The following is a 17,527-nucleotide window of genomic DNA, read 5'->3' as shown; positions in this document are numbered from 1 at the left end:
GTAGCAGGTCCAGTTCAGTTTGCTGAGGATGTATTGAATTGCTTTTGCTTTGTAGTTTATCATCAGTCTTTCTTCGTTGATTAAGAAGTTTATTTTCTGCCTGTTCCTTTTGGTGTTGTCTGAAGAATCTAAATAAACTTTACATGTATATCTCCAACAATGTACCTGTACATTTAAGATTAAAAATACCCAAACCCACAAGAAAACAGATGCACTAAGGAAGATTCTTTTTTTTAATCAGGGGTGGGGTGGGGGGATCATTTGTGTACATTTTATTAGGAAAATTGCTTTTCATCTCTGCTTTTGCTCAGCTACCATCAGGAACATAATGAGATGAATTAGAGAAAGCAAACTGAGAATTGCTTGTGCCCTCTGTTCATTTATGAAGTACACACATGGCTTCAAGGGCCTTAGCTTAAAAGACAAGCAAAGCCCTTCTGGGATATTGCCAACCCAGCCATTCATAAAAGGTATTCAGTCTGTCACTTTTGAGCCTTTAGGATTCAAGGTATTATTTCACACTTTCCTCATCCATCCGTGGGTGCTGGAAACTTTTGTGGTGTGTGTGGAGATTCTCATATCCCTGTCTGAATCCAGGATTTAAACTTTATGAAATGTTTCCTCACTCATCCCTCACCTTGTCCCCCCTCTTTTTGAAAATAATATGAAATTTCAGATAAATTAGAAGATTTGACACTGCTGTTGCTGCTCAATAATTTGTGATGAAAGTAGATGATCACAGTGATGGGGTGGGAGGTTTTAAGCTTTTCAGTTGTTAAAGACTAAATGACATTGTGGTTGTGCTCTGAGTTTTGCTAAAAGGACTAAGTTTTTCTTTCCTGGAAACGTCAAAATGTTTTGCTTCAGGATAGTATGGATGCCTCAGAATAACAAAACGCAGGGCAAGCTTGGGAAATGTTTGTTTCTCTTCCTGTAAGGCAGAAGTGGAGCTTTGAATGCTGCATGTGCAGGAGCTGGGATGCAAACCTGCTTCTGCTTTTATCTCAAGTGTAGGACTACAAGTGTACTTGTCTACAAGCGTGAGCCAACAGTGTGAGTGCAACTGCTAGGGCTAACTACCTCTCCACCTGCAAAAATACACTCTTGGCCTCACAACATTAATTTGTTGCTATAATATCAGTTTCCGTATGTTCAAACTGAAGTAAACTGTGACCTGAATCCAGGTTCCTTACTCGTAAATTCAGTTTCTTTTTTCCTCACAGTTTTCTGTATGTAAAACCCTTGGATTCAGTCCTTACACATGCACAGGGTGGGTATGAGGATCTCAGCCACTGATAAGTGTTTTTGTTCCTTTAGTCCAGCCGTGGCTCTGCTGGCATTACCAGGGCTGTGTGTGATGAGACGCTTGATATTTTGCTCTGAGGTAAATAGCTTCTGGCCGTGCAATAGGAATGTTTGATCAATTTGGGGAGAACATAGTCCCACCCCTGTGTCTAGAGTATAAGCTAATTTCAATTACTCAGATGCCCTGCTGTTCACTGGCAGTTTAACCAGAGAGTTGGGCACATCATCACTGCCAAATGCATGGAGATCTGCCCAGATTTTTTTTATGGTGCTAAATATCCACTCCCTCATTATGAGCTGGGCTGAACCTTATCTCCAGTGAGGAACACAGCAGCTTGGGGACATAAAACCCAGCTGGGGACCCATGAGAGGGCAGCACGTGATAGCTGGGAGAGGCTGGAACAACTTGTGTTGTGTATAAATACAACATGCCCCAAAACACTCCTCCTGCCTTGAATTTGGCACTTTTGGCAGTGCAGCAGTTGAATTTGTTGGATCTTGGTCAGCTGAGAGCTCTCCTGGGCAGTTTTCACCTTGCTGCTTGTGATCTTTTTGTCAGTGTAAATTTGACCCGTTATCTGCTGCAAGTTCATTTCTTTTGCAGCCTCTAGGTAAATTGCAGTAGAAAGATCCCTCCTGCCTCGTGATTTGGCTGCAAGCTCACAGCGCTGGATGGCAGTGGGAAACGGGACTCAGTGCAGTGTTTGTGCTGGAAATTTTTCACGTGGTTTATGGTGGCAGTTGTTGCTGGGGAGAGCCTGTCAGCCAAACTTGGCAGCTGATACTGAGTGCTGCAACTTCCATGACTTGTTTCAAAACTTGAGTTATTGATCATTTACTCTTTAAAACACAGTTTATGAAAGAAGGCTTATGTGTGAGTTTCACCTTTCATTTTCAGAATATATGTAATTGGGAAGTAAACTCTAAGGAATCAGGAACAACCGCCCCCCAAAGCCTAGACCTAACACTTTAAATTGTTTGAATTCACATTTTTGCATGGAATTGAGGATTGGTAAAGCTAAGTTTTGCCAGCGACAAACACAGGCACTTTTGTAGTCATTAAGCAAACTGCATGTGCACAAACAGGGAAGACATTGGGCCCAAATTGTTTTTCATTTTCAGAAACTGCCTGCTGGCCAAGCCCTGGGAGATTTTCCTGTTGCTGGTGGCAAAGGTAAATCTGTTGCCCTTTCCATAGACAGCAACTAGTAGAAGCAGCAAACTTAGAGGAACAGAGAGTGTGGGGCAAGGGAAAGGGAAGCTGAAATGCTGATACCAGGGCAAGTTATTTCTCTGCAAGGGAGCCAGCATGTTTCTATCTAGCCATATCGTTACTGAAAGGTGCACAGGCAGTAAGTATCGCATCAGTCACATACCAAAATACCAAAACGAACACAGGATTAGAATTCAGTCCCAGTTCATTTACTGGATAGCCAACTAAAAACTCAAAGACTGGGACGTAGTTTTAATTATACTTATTTTTACAGGTTTCCAAAGTTTTGCTGAATCTCTTTTCTGGTACTGAAGAGAGGTTCAGGGAAGAGTGGTTCTCTCCCACAAACTCTTCCAGCATATTAAAATGGCAAAGTCTGGCTTCTCTCCTTAGGTGCCTTTTAAGTCGGAGTCTGACATTGTTCTCAGGAGTGCTGTCATTTGGCCAACTGGAAGGCTACCATATCCTGTTGTATGCTACTTGCTGAGAGTAAAAGAGGAGAACAGCAATGGAGAGGGTAGTTGTCATAGTTATCAGATTAATTCTGTCTTAATTTCTAAGTTTAAACAAGTTATGTTGAATGCATATTGGAACCTGGATTAAAAATGTAGTGCCTGTATATTTTACTGCATTTGACCAATTTCAGGTGCCATTTTGCTTGTCCATAAAAATGCATCTTTCTTTCCCCACAAGTAAGTTCCACATTTGTGTCAAGGCTTTCAAAAACTTACTTGTTGGCTTCAGTGCAAAAATTGTTACATGACCTTGAATTCTTGTTAGCGCTGGGCATCCAGCACATCCAAGAAAGGAGGAGTTGGATCTGTTTCTTCTTAGGCAGCATCAACAGATTTGTTTATTAAATTCCAACCTGTTACTCCTGTGGAAATCGGTGGAAAGCTTTTGGGATGGCACAGGCTGTTGGTTGAGCGTAACTGGTCCTGCCAAACCTTGTTGATGATACACAGGAGGGAAGGAAGGAACCTCACTAGACTCTCAGGGTGTATTTAGGTGGTGAACAGACATCCTGCTCCCGATGCATCTGTGCAGCTTGAAGAAGTGACTGCTAGAAAACTGTCCTTAACTGCTTTTCACCCTCTCAAATCTGCTGGTGGAAATATACCTGGTCATGTTCCCTGCCCTACCTTCACTCACGTTGAGCTCAGCTAGTTTAAAGAGGCTGGTTTGTGGGCATTTGCCATGTTGGCTCGTTTTCCTTGAGGAGGGCAGGGTGTGATCCCATGAGTAGCTCCGCTGGCACGTTTGAAGGAGCGAGTTCCTTGGATCGAGAAGAGTGGTGTGCAGCGTGGTGACCCATGTCCTCATGCCATTGTGGTTGTTACTCGATCAGAATTTGCTTCCCTCCAGCCCTCCCCTGCATCCAGGAGGAGTGATGTGCAATGCTGTGGGTAGCTGTGAAAGCTGAATGCCCCGGGATGGGGTTTAAGCCCCACCATGTTTTGAGTGCAGTCCCTGTGGAAGCAGCTCCTTATTGCTGGTTGAGCACATTTGATGGGGAGTTTTCCCAAATAAAAACCGGAGGTCCAGGAGCATTGTGTTTATTGTCACCTTTAGTGCAAGCAACACCTCTAAATTAGATTTATTGTTATTGCTTGAGCCTGTTCTGGAAGATCAAATTATTTGGTATGTTTGTTTTTACAGCTCAAGGATAAATCTCACTTCTAGCATAAGCGGTGTAATTTCATTGAAGTAAATGCAGTTGTACTTCTGTCTGAAATTTTGGATTTGGCCGTAAATCTTTGCTGCATTTTAAAGAGACTTTCTTTCTCTGTTGCATTTAGTTCAGAGTCACACTGTGACAGCTTTGCACTGATTTTGCAAAATTGGGAGGGGAGACTCGGTGCACACTTCGGCTTTCCCCAAAAGATTGCTTCTGTCACAGCAGATTAATCTTGAAAGTTTACAGGCTAGAAACACAACGCATAGCAGTGAAGACTCGTTAAAGGGGGAGGAGAGGGACCTTTTCTGTGGGTCAGAGTGAGGGGAGCAAATGGGAAAAGCAATGGGAAGGGAGGAAAAGACACACCCCTGATGGAGCAGTGCCTTCCAGGGAGAAGCACCCACTCGCTCACAGCTGGAGCCAGCAAACACAAGCGTGCACAGTCCGTGAGGAGGGTGGGAGCTGACATGATGTGCTTCAACTGGATGCAAAATGAATGAGCTGCTGTTCTCGGGGGTATTTGGTCCCTGTCGTTGATATACAAGTACACGGCTGCATCAAGTGCACTTTGCATCATCTGATGCCTAGATATATGCTAACGGAGACGGGGACTGGGCAGAGCGTTGAGTTGGGTGTTTGTGTATGACGTGCTCAGCATTAAATTCCTGTTTGCTGCAACAAAAAAGGTAAGAAACTTAAAAGTGGCAAGAAAAAAACCCTCAGCCTCCCCGCCAGACCACAGTCTCACGTTAGGAGTAGCCTTTGTCTGGAGCTGTATTTTCAAAGCTATGGTTCATTAGTCTAAAGCTTCTGTGTGGATGCCTGCAAGGCAAATTACAGGTCCTACTGTGACAAAGGCAAGTCAGATTTCTTTTCTCCAAAAGCTGACAGTTAACAACCTTCAGGAGAGCACTGTAGCAGAACCACTGGACTGTGTGCTGAGCGGTAAGTGTTTGATGCTGTTCTCCCTCTCCTTTATCCCTTCAGATGTTGCTCATTTGAGCAGTAAGCCAACTAATGGATCTTGATGATTAATAGGTTTGGGGGTCTGTGTTCAGCTCAGAATTATATGTTCCTAAACTGCCTGTGGTTACGGGCTGCATATTGACCAGCCTGATTCTGTAGAGGATTATCATAATTTGTTTTTACTGGTAATGCTGTGTTAATGGATAAGAAGTCTCTGCAGTTAAGAACAGTAGAAACCTCTTTTACTGAAGAGAAGAAACCTCCCTGTGTTTTCCCCCAAACATACAGTGCCTGCATAATTATTTATGTGTAATTCCCAGCTAACTTCTAGGTAGCTAATCTGGGCTTTCTTCTTTCAGCCCATAACTGAATGGAGATGGTGCAATTTGAAATCTTTGTAGAGCTCCAAAAGAAGTAAACATGTTTAAAGACACAAGAAGTATTACACTGAGGAGGGTGGGGGAGGATACATGCATGTAAAAATGTGTGTAGTTGAAGTGAAATGCTTAATAGCTCTTTCGACAGAAGAGGAAACTTCATGATTTGAATGTAATATATTGCCTTGAGGTCATTGTGCTTGCTTAATCCTATCTGTATTCATAAACAATTCGCAGCAGGAGAAATTTCATTGATTTGTTAATTGATATATAGCTTTGAATCCTCATTACACTGGGTGCAGAGGGGAGGGAAGAGAGACAAGCACATTTATCTTATTCTTTAAACTCAGCAGCTCCACTCTTAAATTAGGTTTCTCGCATGTTATGGAACCTCATTGCTCTTCCTGTTCTGTGCAGTAATTTTTGCTTTCTTTAAAGGATAGCAAACATTGCTGAGTCTTGATCTCTATCAGGGAAATATTTTAAGTGTTTCATATCTTAAAACTATGGCTTTAATTATGTTTTTGTAGCTGTTGCCTTGCAGTTAGTGTAATTATAACAACTTGTGAGTGAGAAAAATTATATTATTTAGCCCTGGAGAATTTCTCAGTAAAAATTGGCTTGTTTATTTTCATAAGGAGTTAAAAGAAGGAACGAGATAGTGGGGTTTCATTATGTAATACCATTTAGAATTTATCGTTTTTTAAAAGTAGAGGTTAGTTTTCCCTTCTGCAGCGGTGGGTCTATATAAATAAATTACCTTATCAGTGAAGATATTTTAAACACTGATCAGTTGGAATACAGATGAGGATTAAACAAACTGTCTGAATTAGTGTTTTAGATAATTAAGGTGTGTATTGAAAGTCCATGGTGGTTTTTGTATTGTTATAGTCTGTTGGGTATCCTGTTGAGCAAGACTTTCTGATTTGCCGTTCGGAGTTTCCAGTGTTTCATGGCATGAAGGAGAACTCTGTATTACTGGGGACAAAATTCTGATCTAATTGATATTAGAGTGCTCGTATTGATTCAAATGCTCTATATAGCTTTAATTTGTGTTAGAGTGCACACTTTGCTCCAGCGTAGTTTGAGATAGGCTGAGATAACCTTGTTTTCTGGGTGAAGTTAATCCAGGTCAAAAACTGAAATTTAACAATTCTAAATCAGGGAATATCAAGTCAGTAAGAAGCGTTCAGTTTCATTTCCGCCTATTAGAAAATAACTGGCATGTCCCTGAATTGGTTTGGTATCTGCGAAAGAAAACAACATCCTCTGTTGTTGTTGTTGTTGTATTTTGATGTGATAGTAAAGCCTTTTCTGTATGTTTGAAGAAGTTTCCAAATTGGAAGTATCTTTATGGCTGAATTGAATAATTCTTAAAAAAATGAAACCAGAAAATCTTATCTCCAACTGACCCATCTAAAATAGTGGCCTAGTGATCTGGGGAAAAGGTGACCTGCCATTTGAAGGTCTTTTCATACTTCCAGAAATGTGTTTGTTTTCCCTAACAAGCTAAACATAAGATTTCCTAAGGAGAGGGAAATGGTCTGCAGTGGGTTATGAAAGATGCCCCTGGCTTACATCAGGAGAGGAGGTGTCTGGGGTGGCCATGTGCTTCAGGGAGCTATAAGTGCACCCACTCTTTCATCTCAGGTCTTCAGTCACTGTCACTGAGTGTGTGCCGATGAGGGAAACCCTGAAGAAATGGTAGAGTGACCTGAGGTTGCTTATTTATGGAGAGGACTTGAGGAGTAACAAGGAACCAGCTTGCCTGTCAGATACCAGTGTGATGTCTAGCACCCAAACTATCAGTGGGACTTACTGATTCAGAGCCTCTGATCTTAAGAGTACACTTTAGTCTTTACAAAATGTAGATTTGTATAATGTGTAAGCTTGTCTCATATTTTCCTTTTATTTTAAAAATAGAATCTGACTAGGTTATAGTAGTCTTCATAATATATGATTAGCAACAGAAGACTGGATCAAGCCATCAATTTTTAAGCAGAAATCTTCTTTGCTACCAGTAGAGAATTGCTTAAAAATTGATGACACAATCTGGCCCACAGTGAACAGGGAATTTCTGCAGAAAGTGTTAGTTGTACTTTTCTACTCAGTCTCCATCCTGGTGGTGACAGGTACCCAGAAACTCAAGGCCAATCTGCTGGAATAGTCTGATACTTACTGGAAGACAAAAGGCTTAAGGACTACTTAGAAAAAGGAAAAAAGGGTTAAAAAGCTACTAAACCCTTAGAAAAATTATAAACCACAGCCATTTTTCTTTCAGTGAAAGCAACTATATTTCTCTAATGGCATCCATAAGTGAAGGACATAATCATTTTCTAAGCAACAGAGAGACTTCCAAATACACAGAAATGAAGGTTGTTTCCTTTATCTGTTCATGTTATGTTATTGAGGTGTAAATACATTTTACATAAACATTTTGCTGCATTAAGTGCTACTAGACTTTGTAATTACAAATTAGAAAATTGGAGTAGGGCCTCTTTTGTGGCTCAGAGGATATGCTTGGGCAAGTACTTATAACTGTAAATAAAGACAAAAGGCTTGTCCCATGTGTCATTATTTTTAATCAGTTAAAATGTGTTTTACTCCACTAAAACTCTCCAGTAATTGAAAGCCAAGACATTTCAGCTGGTCTTTATCTCTTAGGAAGAGAGATGGCCAGGGCTGCTGCTGATGGGTGTAGTCCCATGTGAAAATGTTTAAGGACTGCAGAGGTTGGAGGACAGACCTCTGTACTTGCTCTGGGTGTAGGTGACACATGGCAGCCTTATTTTTTCTGATCTGCTTCAAAAAGACAATTGGGGAAGCTGCAGTCAGCCAGACTCCAGGGGAAGCTACAGGAATGAAGAGGTGTAAAGTGGTAACCTTTTCACCCTGTTAGCTGAGTCAGTCACAAAAATGGTTGGGCTGTAGACTTAAATTCACTCTGCCCAGGTACAGGGGAGTAGATTCCTAATGTTCTCCCAGGCTCACATGCAGTGCAGTACCCCCACTAACATGTTAGCCAAGCATGGGAGCATCACCTTGATCCTTAAATAGCTTATTGGAGATGCCAACAAGAACAAAAGCTGTTGCGTTTGTTGGTGTGGTTTGCTCTCCATCACACTGTAGTCTTGCAGTGACTGTTGTTGAAGACACAACAGTAGCAACTGTGGAGTATTTGGCATCCAGGATGTCTGTCCTGGTCGCAGGGATGGATGGGCGCTCGGGGGACCTGAGCTGGCGGGGCTCTCAGGTCGTTTCGCCCCTGCCAGCCTCCCTCTGCCCAACGCTGAGACAGGCCCGTAGGCTGGCTGGCTTCGTAAGCACAGCATCGCCATGTCCATGTGCACAGCTCGTCTCCATCCTGTGTGCTGAGGCGTTTCTGTTAGAGTCATGGGAAAAAAGTTACCCTGGAAAGGGCCGCAGCAAGTCACCTAGACCAGCCTCCTGCCCAAAGCTGGGCAGGGTTCAGGATTACCTCAGGGCCGTTCCTGCTTGGTATTTTTAAAAACCTCCAAGAACAGAGATTGCACAGCCTCTTGGAGTATCTCTCTGGGCTTACCCGCTCTCTTGGCAAAGGAACTTGGATTTGCTCTGTTTTTTAAACCCTCCCATGAGCAAGTGGGAGACACTAATTAGCTCCTCGCCCCATTACCTCATGCCTAGGCTAAACAAGCCCACTTAGTCTACAGGCTAAACAAACGTGGTTTCCGCAGCCTTGGTGGCCCTCAGCTGTACTTGCTCCAGGTTGTCACTCCTGCCCATGTACTGGTGGGCCCAAACTTGGGTGCAGAAATCCAGATACGACCTCACAAGTGCCACGTTGTGGGTGTTTTTGGGGGGATGAGTGTTACCACTGTGTCTCTCAGTTTATCCACCTCCCAGTGAAACCTCCATTACCCTTCAGCTTGTGGGGTGGAAGTTGAATATCAAAGATCAGCCTCCAGGATGCAACCTGCATCAGTCACTGACGTACAGAACTCAGGGCTGGAAGGAAAAATTTTCTTGTACTCAGGTACTGTCAGGTAGTGTGAAGACCTCTCCCACAGGTTGGTGCCCCATCAGTTACACCGCTCTCTGCAACTGTCTTGCCTCCACTGCGTCCCTGGGCCAGGTACAACAGCAGTGTGCCCTTGTGGCCAAGAAGGCCAATGGCATCCTGGAGTGTATTAGAAGGGGTGTGGTTAGCAGGTCGAGAGAGGTTCTCCTCCCCCTCTACTCTGCCCTGGTGAGGCCGCATCTGGAATATTGTGTCCAGTTCTGGGCCCCTCAGTTCGAGAAGGACAGGGAACTGCTAGAGAGAGTCCAGCACAGAGCCACGAAGATGATTAAGGGAGTGGAACATCTCCCTTATGAGGAGAGGCTGAGGGAGCTGGGTCTCTTTAGCTTGGAGAAGAGGAGACTGAGGGGTGACCTCATTAATGTTTATAAATATGTAAAGGGCAAGTGTCACGAGGATGGAGCCAGGCTCTTCTCAGTGACATCCCTTGACAGGACAAGGGGCAATGGGTGCAAGCTGGAACACAGGAGGTTCCACATAAATATGAGGAAAAACTTCTTTACGGTGAGGGTGACCGAACACTGGAACAGGCTGCCCAGAGATGTTGTGGAGTCTCCTTCTCTGGAGACATTCAAAACCCGCCTGGACGCGTTCCTGTGTGATATGGTCTAGGCAATCCTGCTCCGGCAGGGGGATTGGACTAGATGATCTTTCGAGGTCACTTCCAATCCCTAACATTCTGTGATTCTGTGATTCTGTAACCCTCTGCGAGAGGAGTGCAGATGAAAGGGGGTGATCAGGGACGCAGGCACCCTCAGCAGTACCACAGTGTGCTGCGTCTGAAGGTGCTAATTGGAAAACAACCTGGAATAAATGGGCCTGGCAGAAGGGGTGGGGAGACTGTCACCCCCTTCCCGAGGAGGCAGTGTCCCCTCAGGGCTCGCTCTGGGGGGGTGCTCCTTTCTCACACCTCTGCAGGTTGGAAGATCATGGGCTGTTTTCCTCTGGGGTCTTGGCCTTTTCCCCTCAGAAAGGAATCTCAAATCCTGCTTAGCAACCCTGACACAATTTTCTAGGTGTCATCTTCCCATGTTATTGGCAGGCTCTGGCTTGACCCCTTTTAACTCACTCAGCTTGGAAAAGGATGTGTAGAGCACCATGCCGAAGCACTTGCACAGCTGCTCTTGCAGCATTCCTGGCACTTAGAGCCATCAGCAAAATCTGCCATTTGAACTGAAACTTTCCATGTCTGCTTTTTAGCCTTGGGATTAGTTTTTAAAAATTTATTTATTTATGTTAAGTTTAAAGGTAAATCATTCAACCATATTCAAGCTACCAGAATGTGAAGAGAATGCAGGCAAATAGTCTTTTGTGTGAAAATAATTCCTAAATTACAAGACACTCTATGAGGAGATATTGGGTTAATTGGAAAGCTGTAATTAACTGGTTAGAAGCAGGATGCAGCCCTCCTTGATTCACGTGCATCCTGTGGTGTGGGAGTCCTCCAGCTGGAGCCCTGCTCGTACCTTGCTGCCCAGAGAAGTCCAGCAGCCCAACTGCTCATATTTTTCTCTCACCTTCCTGAAATTCCTCCTGTGCTTTTTTTCTTTGTCAGTGCTGGCAGCTGCAATGGTGATTGCTCTGTACAACTGTATATTGCATAAGGATAGGGAAATTAACAGATCTCCCTGTAAGAGTTTGCACCAGCAGGTCATGTTTCGTGTCTAATTGTACTGTGTTAAAATCTGCTAGATCCAAGATATTCCCCCCACCCCTCCCTGTACATTGTGTCTAAATTGCTGGAAGATTTTTCCAATAGAAAGCTTTTTCTGAGAGATAATCTCTGTTTGTCCATTTCATGTAAAGCCAGTGATTAATGCATGAAGAAAATTATATATATATTTTGCTTCTGATATTACTTAGAAACATTGACTGTGTTTTCTGGGAAGGTAAAAGTGATACTACTTTTTCAGTTCCAATTTTCAAATTGGCACTGAAATATAGGATCAAGGACTGTTTAGGCGTGAAAAACTTCCAATATTTGCAATACGGAGATCTAATTTTTAACCTCTTAATTTATAAAATGTTAGTAATAGGCATGGTAAAGTCCTTGCTGATTCTGCAAAGCCCAGTAGAAAGCCCATGTAGCTGAAGCGAAGGAATGAGTGGGGTTTTGGTTGGGGAGATCCACACAGGTCACCACTGGATATTGAAAAGGGGAAACTACTAGTTCACTGCATGGAAGGAAGTGGAGCAGAGCTCCCTATGTTTCTTCTTTACAATGAGGCTAAGTCTCACAATTTCACTGTAAAATTTCTGGGAATGTCCATTACGTTTGTAAATATGGATCTTCTTTCCAACTTGGCTGCTTTCACAGAATCATAGATTCGGTTTGGTTGGAAAACACCTTTAAGATCATCAAGTCCACCACTAAACCATGTCCCCAAGCACCACATCTACTCGTCTTTTAAATACCTCCAGGGATGGGGACTCCACCACTTCCCTGGGCAGCCTGTTCCACTGCTTGATAACCCTTTTGATGAAGAAATTTTTCCTGATATCTAATCTAAACCTCTGCTGGCACAACTTGAGGCCATTTCCTCTTGTCCCATCACTTGTTACTTGGAAGAAGAGACTGACACCCACCTCGCTACAACCTCCTTTCAGGTACTTGTAGAGAGCGGTGAGGTCTCCCCTGAGCCTCCTCTTCTCCAGACTAAACAACCCCCGTTCCCTCAGCCGCTGCTCATAAGGCTTGTTCTCTAGACCCTTCACCAGCTTTGTTGCCCTTTGGACTCGCTCGAGCACCTCAATGTCTTTCTTGTAGTGAGGAGCCCAAAACTGAACACAGTATTTGAGGTGCGGCCTCACCAGTGCCGAGTACAGAGGGATGATCACTTCCCTAGACCAGCTGGCTACACTATTTCTGATACAAGCCAGGATGCTGTTGGCCTTCTTGACCACCTGGGCACACTGCCAGCTCATTCAGCCAGCCATTGACCAACACTCCCAGGTCCTTTTCAGCCAGGCAGCTTTCCAGCCACTCTTCCCCAAGCCTGTAGCGGTGCATGGGGTTGTTGTGACCCAAGTGCAGGACTTGACACTTAGCCTTGTTGAACCTCATGCAGTTGGCCTCAGCCCATCGATCCAGCCTGTCGAGATCCCTCTGCAGAACTTCCTACCCTCCAGCAGATCAACACTCCCGCCCAACTTGGTGTCGTGTGTGAACTTACTGAGGGTGCACTTGATCCCCTTGTCCAGATCGTTGATATAGATACTAAAGAGAACTGGCCCCAGTACTGAGCTCTGGGGAACATCACTTGTGACTGGCTGCCAACTGGATTTAACTCCATTCACTACAACTCTTTGGGCCCAGACATCCAGCCAGTTTTTTACCCAGCGAAGTGTACACCCGTCCAAGCCGTGAGCAGTCAGTTTCTCCAGAAGAATGCTGTGGGAAACGGTTTCAAAGGCTTTACTCAAGTCTAGGTAGACAACATCCACAGCCTTTCCCTCATCCACTAAGCAGGTCACCTTGTCATAGAAGGAGATCAGGTTACTCAAGCAGGACCTGCCTTTCATAAACTCATGCTGACTGTGCCTGATCCAGCCTTTCATGGGAAGGGGAGCCTAGATGAGATTGTCTAGCACCCTCTCCAGTCATATCTTGAAAACCTCCTGTGATGAGGACTCTACTATGTCCCTGGAGAGGTTGTTCCAGTGAATGATTATTCTTCACAAGGAGCCACATGGAGATTGCAAGGGGCAGTGGGTACAAGTTGCACCAGGAGAGGTTTCATCTCGACATAAGAAAGAAAATAAACCTCTAGCTATATACACGTACATCTATGTTTGACTTGCATTCCTGTGTTGAATGGATGCATTAGTGTAGGTAGATTAGGGTACGGCAACCGGAAAATCTTGGGCTGTAACGGAAGGTAGGCGTGGCGAAAGGAGCAGGATGTGCAAGTATCGTGTGAGTTTGTACGGGACAAGACGACTATATAAGGCTGTTGCGCAGTTAAATAAACGCCATTTGTTGCATCCTCACATTGGTGTCAGTGCTCAATGGCCCTGGGGTGCGGATAGCCTCAGGCCAGCCAGCAACCGAACGGAGCTTGCCGCAGACAAGCGGCAACACATTAGCATGTTTATTCCAGATCTACTCACTAAGCCATTTCTAAGCAGCAGATCAATCCCTGTAAGCTTTGCAAGCTTGCTAAAGTGAGATGTCTAATGGGAATTGGATCCCTTCCCCTCAGTGTGCTCTGTCTTTAATCCTGCCCTTATTACTTGAGACAGGGTGATTTTTCCACTCCACTACTTTTTTCTCAGTCAGTTACAAACTGGGATGGTGTAGGGTCCCACATTTTTGTGCACAGTCCATGAACCTTGCTCCGATGCTCACTGGAGATGAGCCCTTCTTAAAAGAGGGGAGTTGTGAGATGCGTGTAGGAGGCAGGGGCGGGAGAGCAGGACTTGAGCAGCTCCAGGAGTGTGCCTATACCCACGAACTCACGCTGCTGGGATTTCGTGGTGGCTGCTGTGACCTAGAAAGCAGCCAGCAGCAGTGGGTGCTGGGGACCCACAGTGAGCCCTCCCCGGGGCTCAGGCAGGAGCAGGGCAGGCAGAGCAGCTCTGTGGGAAGGAGGAGAAGGGCGGCCCCCAGCCAGGGAAGCCTTGTGCCTCTCCTGCCCACCTTCGCCTTTGGGAAAGGGGTGTTGGTTAAGTCGTACCAAGAGTTAGTGGTTGCTGAAGTGCTTCAGAAGTTAAGGTGTGCAGTGATTTTATACGTCCTGGCATCAGCTCAGTGCTCATGTGAGGTTGTTACCCAGGCTGTCACTTCTGCAGGGTACAACTTTCAGAGAAGCCCAAGTGACCTTGGAGCGTGCGTGAGCTTTTGGAAAAGGCATTAAAAAAACCTCATGACAACCTTTCTACTCTTTCCATTTAAACAACGTAAGGTTTTCACAGCCTGAAGCATTATTCTTGTTTGTTTTGTCAGTATCTGCTTTAAATAGTGTTGTTTTGGAAGAAGGAAGGTTCATGCACCTTGTATGTCTATTTATGCTTTGTGCATACTACTTCCTGGACTTGCGTGTGGTATTTTAAGCTTGATTACCTTCCAGTGTTGATATGCCTGCGCTGCCTCTCTAAATTCAGCTGATGCCTGTTGACTTTGTTGCATGTTTCCAAAAATACAAACTTCAGAGCAACAGGATTCGACAAAATAGTGGCAGTATGCTTAGATACACTGTGCTACAAACAAACAGCGAATATTAACTGTACAGCACTTCTTTCAGCTTCTCTGTCTCATTGTATTCTGGAGCTCTGTCTGCGTGAGTGCTTTCTAACTTGCTCTTTCTGTTTCTTCATGCTTCCCTGGGATTCAGAGAGAGGTAAATGGTTTTCATTTTTCCATTATTCTGTGTGTTTATCGTTCCGGCATGCACCAAACAATGCTTGTTTCGGTTTGCTTGTGTCAGTGAACAGAAGCTAAACTTCAGTGAGTAAATTCACATCTTTCTGTCACCTTTTCACCTTGCTATTAACAGTATTTGTCAAGTTGAATTGCCTGCTGTTCGTTTTTTTCTGGGTCCCAAATCCTCAAGTACTAGAACAGTTTAAAATCATGCCATGCAGGGGGTCTTGATACTTGCTTCTAGTGTTTTGAGTTTAAAATTTAGATATCATTGTTCTCTGTAATCTGAAGTGCAGGAAAGTGGTATTAAAATCCCACCTTTTATTTAAAAAAAAATTAAACCCCAAGATGCTAAGAGCAGGGGATTTAAGAGCTAAGTTTAGCAAGAGTTGGAAGGGTCGATGTTTATTTCCTGGTTTTGGTGTTTGTTTTGGATCCGGCTGGGTTGGTCACTTGTCCTTTCAGTTTGAAGAAAAGTTGTCCCCAGTATGTTTGATTTGTTTGGATGTACAAAGGGATCGTTTGGGATTCTCTACAATGCTTCCTGTCTCATGGGAGTGCAGACAGTAAGGCATTGTAGTCAGCTGCTTTGCAGCACAAGGGCTGCAGCCTCTCCAAAGCTCATAGTGATAGAATTGCATCCCTCAGATGAGATCTGGGGCTTGTTTGCTCTTCTAAATTGCAAGGACTTGATACTGGGACTGGGCGGAAGAAATGTGGTTTAGAGATGCGGACTGTTCCTCACGTTTGCTTTGTGGAATATAATGAGAACGGTTTCCAGACTTGACTGGTTTTTAATCAATTCTTCAGGCGGCGTTGGCCTAGGGAAGTGTTTGAACTTTCTTGATTATGGCTTTGCAATCTAATGTAGATCTCATGCATGTGGGAACCCATGATCCTCTCAGACTAACACTTGCAAAAGTGTGCAGCAAGCAGATTTGTGGGTAGTATCTGTGTGCGATTGCTGTGTTCTCCATCTGAATAATAAAGAACAAAGGAGAACTAGTAAGCACTACTTATAAAACAAATCACACCGGAGAGATTAACTGTTCTAGTGTAGTCTGCTGTCTTCTTCAGTTAAATCTGTAGTAGTGCTTTGAGCATCTCAACTTGATATATTTCTTTATCAAATATTTAAATATTCCTTATAAATAAAGGCCCACGTCTTCCAATTAGATCTGTCAAAAACAGCTAACTACTAATTTATCAAAATCAACTTTACAGGATCTGCTGCAAAGAGGCTGTTCAGAAGTTCACAGGCATAATAACACATTCATCTGTTTTAAGGAAGTTCAGCATTCATCAGAAACGCTAGACTGGCCATCCTGGGGAGTTAAAACACCAGTTTGCAATGCTACAAAGGAGAAACAGCAACTACAATGGCCTTGACAGCCTACCTCATTTGTGTGCCCTTACCCTGAAAACTGTGCTGGGCAGGGTAGGAGGGCAGCCCCCTGCCCGTGCAGTTTTCATAAATGTTGTGAAGCAATTAAGCAAAAAAAAAAAAAAATTCACTATGAAAAATTTGTAGCTATAAAGTCAGCGGTCAGTGATTTTCATAGGATCTGTCCCTGAGGTTCTGTCTTCAAGTTCATTTAAAAAACAAGCTGAGGTCTAAGTCAACTTGCCGTGTCTGCGTAGCAGTTGGTGAGCAGCAGCAAGCCCCATCTGACCCCCAAGCACCAGCTGGTTGTGGCATACTGTTAGTTGGGCCCCCCTTGTGCTGCCAGTGCTACAACAGCGCAGTCTCCAGGGCAGTCTTTGGAGGGTGTGGATGGCACATGTGATGGCACATGTGATAGTCTGTCCTCCTTGCCCTGACAGTAGTACTTCAGCCATATGATCATGAGGTGAAGTTGGGAAGGAGGACCAGCATGGAACATAAATCTTAGCTGTACAATCTGTTCTGTTGTCATTATGTTAACATAACTCATGGATCTGGAGAGCTTAAATATTGAGTCATGCTTTGACATGACTCCACCTCTGTGAATCTGTGGCCCTTTGCAGGGGTGGAATATAGCCCTTGGTAGTAGAAAGGGAAATGATTTGTAACATCTCAGAGCCATCTTTCTGGGTAGTGATGCAGTGGTGGCAAGGCTGGCGGGAGTCCTGTCCCCTCCCAACAAGAGAAGGTGGTGGGCAGGGTTGAGAGGCAGGAAGCACGTCTAGGGAAACAGCTTCTGTGGCTTCATGAGGATCAGTCCACAGGAAGGAAATTGGAGTGAAAGTCGTGCAAATGCTTTCAGGCTTGGAAGCGCTGGGCTCTGAAAGGCTGAGCTGGGTATCGGACGTATCAGCTCTGTGAGGGTTTTAACAAATTTTGGAAGCATGCAGAACTGTGGCAAAGATAAGACATCAAAGCAAAACTGGCAGGCTGTGTGGTTTAGGGCTGCCAGATTAAAGCCTCCGAGTATCACACAAAAGTAGCCATAGCTCCTCCTTGAGACTTAACAAGTGACGTTATCAAGGAATGAAGCAAACAGCCTTTCAGCGGGGGATAATTTGCCCTACAAACTTTATGCATGAATTAGAAAAACAAGCTGTGCCAGACCATTTGAGGGGAATT

The 17,527-nt window shown here is 44.2% G+C and overlaps 1 protein-coding gene across 11 annotated transcripts in view; it reads left to right on the top strand.

Annotated features, from left to right (window-relative positions):
- APBB2 (amyloid beta precursor protein binding family B member 2) overlaps positions 1-17,527 on the top strand; it is a 215,238-nt gene that overhangs the window by 178,077 nt on the left and 19,634 nt on the right. The window contains exon 1 of one of the 11 annotated variants that reach the window (XM_068402960.1): positions 14,434-14,498. The exons of 9 other annotated variants lie outside the window; for them this stretch is intronic. The gene's annotated coding sequence lies outside the window, so the exon portion shown is untranslated. Of the gene's footprint in view, positions 1-14,433; positions 14,499-14,763; positions 14,939-17,527 lie in introns of those variants that run through there. One more of the 11 variants, XM_068402958.1, reaches the window with a different exon arrangement.

Source organism: Nyctibius grandis, chromosome 6, assembly GCF_013368605.1.
Source record: "Nyctibius grandis isolate bNycGra1 chromosome 6, bNycGra1.pri, whole genome shotgun sequence".
Taxonomy (NCBI): domain Eukaryota; kingdom Metazoa; phylum Chordata; class Aves; order Nyctibiiformes; family Nyctibiidae; genus Nyctibius; species Nyctibius grandis.
This window is presented reverse-complemented; position numbering and strand designations above follow the sequence as displayed.